Source organism: Diuraphis noxia, unplaced genomic scaffold (assembly GCF_037042655.1).
Source record: "Diuraphis noxia isolate RWA-SAM2 unplaced genomic scaffold, SU_Dnox_SAM2 contig0001, whole genome shotgun sequence".
In the NCBI taxonomy this organism is placed as follows: Eukaryota; Metazoa; Arthropoda; class Insecta; order Hemiptera; family Aphididae; genus Diuraphis; species Diuraphis noxia.
The window spans coordinates 92,795,717-92,804,818 of NW_028301711.1; the positions used below are offsets into that span (position 1 = coordinate 92,795,717).

Sequence of the window (9,102 nt, forward strand, 5' to 3'; positions counted from 1 at the left end):
GGGCTTATGAAAAACGACTTTTTTTATATAAAAAATGGTTGAGGATAACAAAATGATTATTATAATTGGATTTAATTTTAGACCTGTATTTTATATTTGGCCAACGCCAACTAAATTAATGTGTTCAAAATATGTGTAGTTTCCAATGTTTACATTTAATGGAGTTTAGGACAGGGTAAATCCACTATCATTATTTAATAAATAATTTGTCCCGGGAAATGTCGTGCAGGATAAACTGCAGTTAATAAATAAATCTACTAAATTCACAGTTTTATGGCCGATTTTCATAAAATGTTCATCAATAAGTTCAACAAGATCCTTAATGTTATAAAAAAATAGAATAAATTTCGTTAATTACTTTTTTAATTTACAACACTTGCCTTATATTAAATATAATTGACTCACTAACAACTATCATTCTTATATGTATATATATCTGCGATTGGTTAAACACAATAAAATATATACTATTATGATTGGATATAATTTTAAATCTTTATTGTATATTTAGTCAAAACAACCAAATAACTGTGTCAAAAGATCTAAACAATTTACATTTAACGTAGTTTGAGAAGGTGTAAATCCACAGGTATTTAATCTGTCACAAATAATACCATTCAGGATTACCTAATATTATATAATTTATAATTTTTTTTTGATAAAAATGTATCCTCCCAACCAAATTAGCTACTAATAGCAATAAATCACTTCGATTGAAAAAGATGCTGACAGTTTTTAGACATAGGTTCAGAATCGTTTCTCGTGTACAATGATTCATCAAATTTAAATTTAACAACCAATATAATGACGAAGTACTTTTGAAAAAAAGAACAGTAACTTCCATATTCTATTTTTTTTTTTTTTAGGAGTCATTTAGGGGCTAAGAGTATTGGTTAGGCAATTTTTAATGCTATACTTATATTTTTTATCAGTAATTTTATTTAATCTCGGCGTTAGACAGTTTATCGACTGTATTACATAAGTATCCCATTAAGTTAGTTTTATTTTAAAATTGTTAAGTCATAAAAATGTTGAATATTATTTTATCGATTATATCGATTTCATTAATTTTTTTTTTTTAATTTTAGATTTGATTTTCATAGTATTATTATAATATTTTATATTAAATCAATAACGAATTGCTTAAGGATTTCATTTATATGAACATAAATATTGTATTTTCTTGTTACATTTATGTTATGTTGATAAAGGGTCACATCATCGAAATAAATATTTTTTTTGTTTAGGGGTCGCGCACCACTGATACCCAACTGTGATCAACAACTTACCAAAGTTTTATCGTGATCGGACATAAATGGGGTAGAAATGCATAAAGGATAAACAAATAGACATACATTCGCTATTATAGGTATGTATAAGTATACACATATAGATTTGCACATTTATACTAGTAACATACACATGGCACTCTTTTAATTCGAAATATTATGATAAATAAAAATTAGTTATTAGTATGTGAAAATTAGTGTGAATACGATTGAAACTGTTTAAAGTTAATCATAAAAAACTATCTCCAACTCAAAGTGGCCAAAGGGAAAAAAACAGAGTTACGAATGACATTTTTACAAAGTTATATATCTATTAGTTTGTACCGTCGTATATCCCGTACTTTTTATTAATTTATGGTAGATTTTTTACACCGATGAGTGGTTACAAGTACAACTCAGTCACTTTGGGCAATCTGTGAAAATTCGATTTGATGCATTCAATAGCAACCGATGTACAAAAAAATATATATATATAGGTTATTATTTAACCTTATTAACCTTAACTTTATTTAGGTACTTATTTCTTCTATAACATAATTATAATCTCCAACCAAAGGCCAACCGGCAACCATTTATAATTGAATTAAAATTTTCAATTTTACCCGAGTATCTCCAGTTCCTCGTTTGAGAATCTCTTTAAAATTCAAGTTTCTATAATATTTTTTATTTTTAAAACGTTCCTGCATTAAAGTGAACATAAAAAAAATCAGCCAAATTGGTAAAACCGTTATTTTGAGGTTCATTCAGACTAACGTAAAGCATTTCATTTCATTAATATAGATTATTTATTAATTTATTATTATTAGTGACTATCATTGCATTGAATATTGGTGTAATAAAATTATTTTTTCAAATTTTAAAACACGAATGACCGGTGATTGAAACGATTAATGGATATTATGTATTAAACTATTAACTAAAACTTGTACTAATGAAAAAAATTGTGGCTTAGCATGGCGCGTTGGCTGCTACCAATCGCGGAATGCGACTGGGAGTAAGTAACGGCCACAGCTACTATACCTCCCGGATGGGTGACCACCGGGGTTCATAGTAGTTAAAAACCTTGCCACACATACACGTGTTTGCTACTAACTAACCGCAACAACTGTAAAAACAACCTACTATACCAAAACCTTACCGCTACCACAGTTCATAACTCTGTTACAAGTCGGTTGACCTTAGCCTCGTACTTGTAGATTTTCAATGAAGATTAATTAAATACTACTAATTTTTGAATACGCGTTATTCTTATTTCACATGCTTTTGGAATCAAATCTTTATCCTGACTACTAAATAATTTTGTTTCACAATTATCCGTTTCTTGAATATAGTGCGTGCCTGAGTGTTCAAACAAATATAATACTCTTGCATATGTATACATTTGCTCAACTCTATGTCATCTATGTCTATTGAATACACGTTATCCTCGGATACGGCTAAGTATTTGTTTGTTAGCTGAATTGACGCATATATACTGTATCAGCTGTCTGTTTTATAGGTAATGGAATTGCTTTATATACACGATATTCTCTGTTATAATATAGTTCTCTTATCACTTGTAAGCTAGGTAATCATTTTCATTAATTTATGTATATTATGTATTGTGACTTGTTCGGCAAAGTTCTCTCTTGAATCTAGTTGTATCCTTACTTGCAACTCTGTTAAAAATTTGTTGCTGAAATAACGCTAGAATGCATATCACCCAATTGTGAAGTATTTATTATTTATTTATTTATTTATACATTATAAACGGGTAGGTACCCGTTGGTATTAATAGTACAGAAAGTATATTAAGTTTAAATATGACACTAAGTTACAATATAGGTAAGAGTTAACAATAATTAGGAAAAGTAAAATATGAGTATGAATACAATAAAACAAAATAGTAATAATAGTGAATAATAATTAACTGATAATACACGACATGAATTAATCCATAACATTTAACACTATACAATTTGGTTAACAGATAATAACACATTTCAACTTTAATATTTGTCTTAATCTTAATAATAATAGTAATAATAATAAACATGGTATTTAATTTATTGCTAGATTTAAACCTAAGTACACATTTTGTTTGAATAAATCACGTGACATAAAGAAGAAACCAATTATTATTTATTGCTACCAGATTGTGAGTTTGAAACGAATGTTGCGTTAAAAGAACATTTAGCTCCTCAGTTTGTTCATTCATACCTGTCTAACTTCCATTTCATTTATCATTTTATCGGCTCTGTTTGCTTTATTTTAAAATTTATTTATATTACTTATTAGGTATTGCTGTTTCACTTTGTTGTATTTTCACCATTTCTTTGTCCACATCATGTACTGTTGACTGTACTATTTGCGTTTGTTGTTGCAAATCATGAATAACCCTAATTTGTTTCTCGGTTATTTCGTTTATTTTCTTATCAAAAAATTCATAGTCTTCATCTGAACATACTCCAAACAATGTTTTTGATAATCTACCAATTCCGTTTATCAATCCTCTTCTATAGCGTTCAATCCTACTAACTGCATAATTTATCTGTTGTCGTGGTTTCTCTATATCATGGATATATGACGTCGTTGTTGTATTAAATTGCTCGCATAAATATGATCAAATTACAATGTGTTCTATTGGAACTATTTCCGTATTTTTGCTATCTTTAAACAATGTTTTACCGTTTCTCTGATTTTTTCAAAATTATCATCATACGTGGTTAAATTCACATACACTGACAATTTCCATTTTAATTTTTAATTTTTACATTTGTTAAATGATAAAAAAAAATTCCTGATGGTGATTCAATTTTCTGTATTTGATAATTTCCTGTTAAATTTGTTGCCTTGATTGGTTGTATGATTAATATCCTGTAATAACAAGATATCACTAGTTTACTATATGTACTTATTTTACTGATTACATAGTTTTAATAGATTTTTATGTACTTTAACTAATTTTTGTCCTCTGACAATTGTTACATTTTCATTACTATTTATTTCTGCTATAACATACGGCTCTAGCCACTTCTGTGCTAGGTAACTTATTTTTTTTTTGTTTTTCCATAAGCCAAACTTTGTGATTTATTTTTAATCTAAGTGGATTTACTTTATTATCATAATATTGTCCTTTTGTATTTACTATACATTGTTTTGCAATTTCATAAGATTGTTGAAATTTTTGCTTAATTTCATGATTATAATCTTCATAATTATACCTTGATTCGGGTGTCTTCTTTAACGATGTAGGTATTTTCCCTGGAAATCCATAAAGTAGTTCATACGGTTGGAATTTCGTCGTTTCATGCTCTGTTGTATTGTATATATACATTGCATATGGAATAAATTCATCCCAATTTGCTAAATCTTTGTCGACATAACGTCTCAAATAATTCCCAAATGATGAATGGCTTCGCTCTAACGCTCTATTACTCTGTGGTATATATGGTGTTGTATTGAACTTGGAAATTTTTAATAGTTTACATACTTCTGAAAAAATTATACTTAGAAACTCTGTGCCTTGTTCCGATACTATTGATTCTGGGATTCCATGTATACAAACAAATGAGTTTACAAAACTATGCACTACAGTACAGCTTCATAGCATACCATAGGTGTCGCAATGCTAAATTTTGTTAAATCATTTATTCCCTTTGTGTTTAATAGAAAGTGGTCCTACTATGTCCATAAATATTTTTTGGAATCGTTTATGTGCCGTGGAAGTGATAACCATCGGTTGCTTTGTATGATTATTTAAAGTTTTATTCTTCTGATATGATTGACATTTTTGAACATACTCTGCTACTGCTTTTGACATTCCTGGCCAATTATACAGTTTTTTATTTTTTTTTATAGTAATCGAAATCCCTCTGTGTCCTGCCAAAGGATTTTCGCGCATTTCTTTTATTATAATTTTTTTTTTCCTGATCCGTAAGTTCATTTGGTGTAACTATTTTGATTTTTATACTAGAGCCTTTAAACAAATATCTCATCATTATTCTTACTGTTGCCCAATCGAGCTGAACAATTTGATCACCTGTTTTTGATACTGCTAAATCTAATTTGATTGTTTAAACAAAATGTTTTTAAATTCTATAGAATATTATACATATTTTCATAAGTAAATTGACTTTTTTCTTTCTCTGATAAAATCATATATATTATGTAACGGTTTCCTTGTTTGAAACATAATAAATCTGTAACTTTTTTTTTATTATTTTCCAGATTCCCGAATCGTCGTCGGAATTCCAGTGCCAATCCTTCTTTTAACTTTAATTTAACTTCAATTCCTGTGATACATAATGTATGAGATGTGAATGTTCATCTTAAAAAATATCACCAACTACTTCTACAATATTCACGTTTTGGACTATCTTTGTTTTAATATAATCCATATACTCATTATATGTTTTACTGCTTACTACTTGTTCTCCTTCAATTTGCATAATTTGTGGTATTCTACTGAGAGCGTCGGCATTAGTATTTAATAAACCTGGCTTATAAATAATTTCGTACTCATATTCTTCCATTTCTAGTCTATCGTGCATCAATCTTGATCCCGGATTCTTGTGATTAACCAACCATCTGAAAGGCTGATGATCTGTCAATATATAAAATTTTCTTCCCTGTAAATACGGTCTTAATTGTTTTAAACTCCATACAATCGCTAGTAAACTCTTTCTCTGTTGTACCATAATTTTGTTCAGCTTTATTCAGTACCTTTGATGAATATAGGATTGGTAAATCTTCCCCTATCGTACCTTGCGAAAGAACTGATCCAATTGCAAAGTTACTCGCGTCACATGTTACATTAAATGGTTTATCGAAATTTGGATAACTCAGAATAAGTTCACTCATTAACGCATCTTATAACGTTTTAAATGCCTGTAGACACAGATCTGTCCAATCATATAGTGTATTATTTTTAATAATTTAGTCAACGGTTTTGCGATTTTACCATAATTTTTTACAAATCTACGGTAATATCCTGATAGTCCTAAAAAACTTTTTAATTGTTTTTGGTTTTTTGGTTCTGGTAAATTTTTTACACTCAAAATTTTTGATGGATCTGGTTTCAATCCTTGTTCTGAGATAACATGACCTAAATATATAACTTCATGACGTAAAAATTCACATTTCATCAATTGTACTTTCAAATTATAATCTCTAAACCTTTGGGAATTTCTTTTAACTTTTCACTATGATCTTTTAAATTATAAGCATATACAATTACATCATCTATATACACATTATATACAAACGCTTTTACTTCATTTATTCCTAATAATACTGTGTTCATTAATCTTTGGAAAGTACTCGGCGCTCCTTTTAATCCAAAAGGCATTTTAAGAAACTCATAATGTCCTTTATCTGTCGAAAATGATGTCTTACCTCTATCATCTGCATGTATCGATACCTGTTCGTATCCGTTCGCTAGATCCAAGGTCGTATAGTATTTAGAATTTCCTAGTTGATCTAAGATATCATTTATATTAGGAATCGGTAACATAATATCTCGGATCGAAATATTATTTAATTTCCTGAAAACCACACAAATACGAAATTTTTGTTTCCCTGAACAATCAACCTTCTTTGGTATTACTAATAAACGGGGTATTCCAAGGTGAAGTACTCTTTGTAATGATTCTATCTTTTTCCATTTGATCTACCTGCGTTGATATCTCTTTCTTGTGATTTTGTGGTAACCTATATGGTTTAATATAAATCGGTTGAATATCGGGTGTTGTTCTAATTCGATGCTGTATTTCTGATGTTTTCTCTAATTTTTCACCTTCTAATAAAAAAATATGGGAAAATTCAATAAATTTATTTTTTAATGATTGGTATTCCTCCTTATTGAGATGCTGCAATCTTAAAGACTTCTCCAGTAATTGTACTCGATTTTCATCATCCGGACCTCCTGTAAATTTAGTACACACTTGTATATTTGACTTCCAAATTTCTCGTACAATAAATTACCCAAATCTACTGGCTATAACTCAATAGAATTCTCATTTTGATTGTCAACTTTCGTTAACACTTGCCGATTCCTTACTGTAGTCACTACATTACCAAATTGAACTCGATTTTGCAATACTTGTGAATAAATAATCACTGTATACTTTTCCTTTACTTGATTGTCTGTGATTTTTACTGAAATTATCATTTCCGATCTCAGTGGTACTATTGTATTGTCCAAATTATCTGTATGCGGATTGTCTTGATTTACTACTGTAAAATTTTCTTCAGTAATTGTCGACGTTATCTCATTTTTTGCATAATCAATTGCTATATTATTATCTTCCAAAAATGCTTTGCCTAAAATTCCATCGTGAGATATTGGAAAATTATTACTAACCACTTGAAACCTTACTTGTCTTGTTTCTTCTCCAAAATTCACTGTTATATTTACGGACCCAATTGTGTTCAAAAAATATTTATTAATCCCTTTTAATCGATATAAAATTTTTTCGTTAACTTTTACGTTATCTTTTAATGATAATAACTTTATTATATTTACTTCACTACTTGTGTCAAGTAAAAATTTTGATTTCTGATTAATAAATTCGGTAGTTTGACGTATAACGTGATCTTTAAAAAGTTGAGCTTTTAATTTAAATGTTCTAGAAATGTCACGGCTGTTCTTTTGATTTCCTGGACCGATCGTTTGCCATTCTGAATCGACCCTGTCTCGTTTCCCGAAGTTTATGGTTCTGTCATTGAACTTGAATTCGCTTGACTAGCTCTTTTTTATTGTTATATTTTAATTTTCTGCACACTCCAATTTCATGACCTAGTTTCTTAAAATATTTACAAACAATCGTTTTGTTATTATATCCACCGCTACTTTCTGCCGTTTGCCGATGAATATTTGGTTGCCCATCGTTTGGTTTAGAATTCTGGCCAGTATTTGTAACCCAGTTCTTTTAATTCACTAATACACGTAAAAGCAAATTCTGACAACTTTATAAAATTATGTAAACCTTCAGAGTCTTGTTTGTCAAACTTTGGTGAAATTCGAAATTCTGTCTCTAATGAAGTCATTACACTCATATCTACTAATTCTGTACTTAATTGATCCAAACTTGGCTCAAAACTGTATGACTAAGTACTATTATCAAAAGAAATATCTTCCTTAACGATGTTCGAACTTATTTCTGCTGGTACACCTACCTAACCATCTACGTTGTATTGGCAAATGTAATGTATTTCCTACCAGTGTCAGGATTTTGAAGTCTTAGCAAAGTACTCTTATTTTGCACTGTATTTTCTACTTGATTACTATCGATATCCCTACTAGATGTCGCTTGGCTTGCTCTACTATCATCCGAATCAAATGACCTATCTGGGATGAAAGTTTCGTCCCTACTATCGTTCTGTGTTTTGATATTAGTACTACTACTTTCGTTGCTCATCAATTAAATATGGATAGAAACTTATAGATATGCTTAAAATATATATAAAAACAAACTTACAATACCAATAAATTTAACATTATTTAAATCGTTCCTCTACTGTTTTTGACACCGTTAATTGCTGAATTTGTTTGGAATGCTCCGAAATTGACTGGAATGCTCTGTAGTTGAATGGAATGCTCTGCAATTGAGTAGAATGATCCGTTGTTCGAATTATGCACCTTGACTAATTCAATAACAATTTAACTCACCCTGATCGAATAGATGTGTCTCGTTTGAATTAATGGTTCTTTTCATCTGCTGCCACCAATGTTATTTATTATTGTTGTTATTATTGTTAATGTTATTGTTTGACCTCGTACTTGTAGATTTTCAGTGTAGATTAATTAAATTAATTAACAAACACACGTTTT

The 9,102-nt window shown here is 29.3% G+C and overlaps 1 pseudogene; it reads right to left on the minus strand.

Annotated features, from left to right (window-relative positions):
* Window positions 1–2,499: 2,499 nt before the first annotated feature.
* Window positions 2,500–8,769, minus strand: LOC149062480 (uncharacterized; annotated as a pseudogene).
* Between the last annotated feature and the right edge of the window lie 333 nt (window positions 8,770–9,102).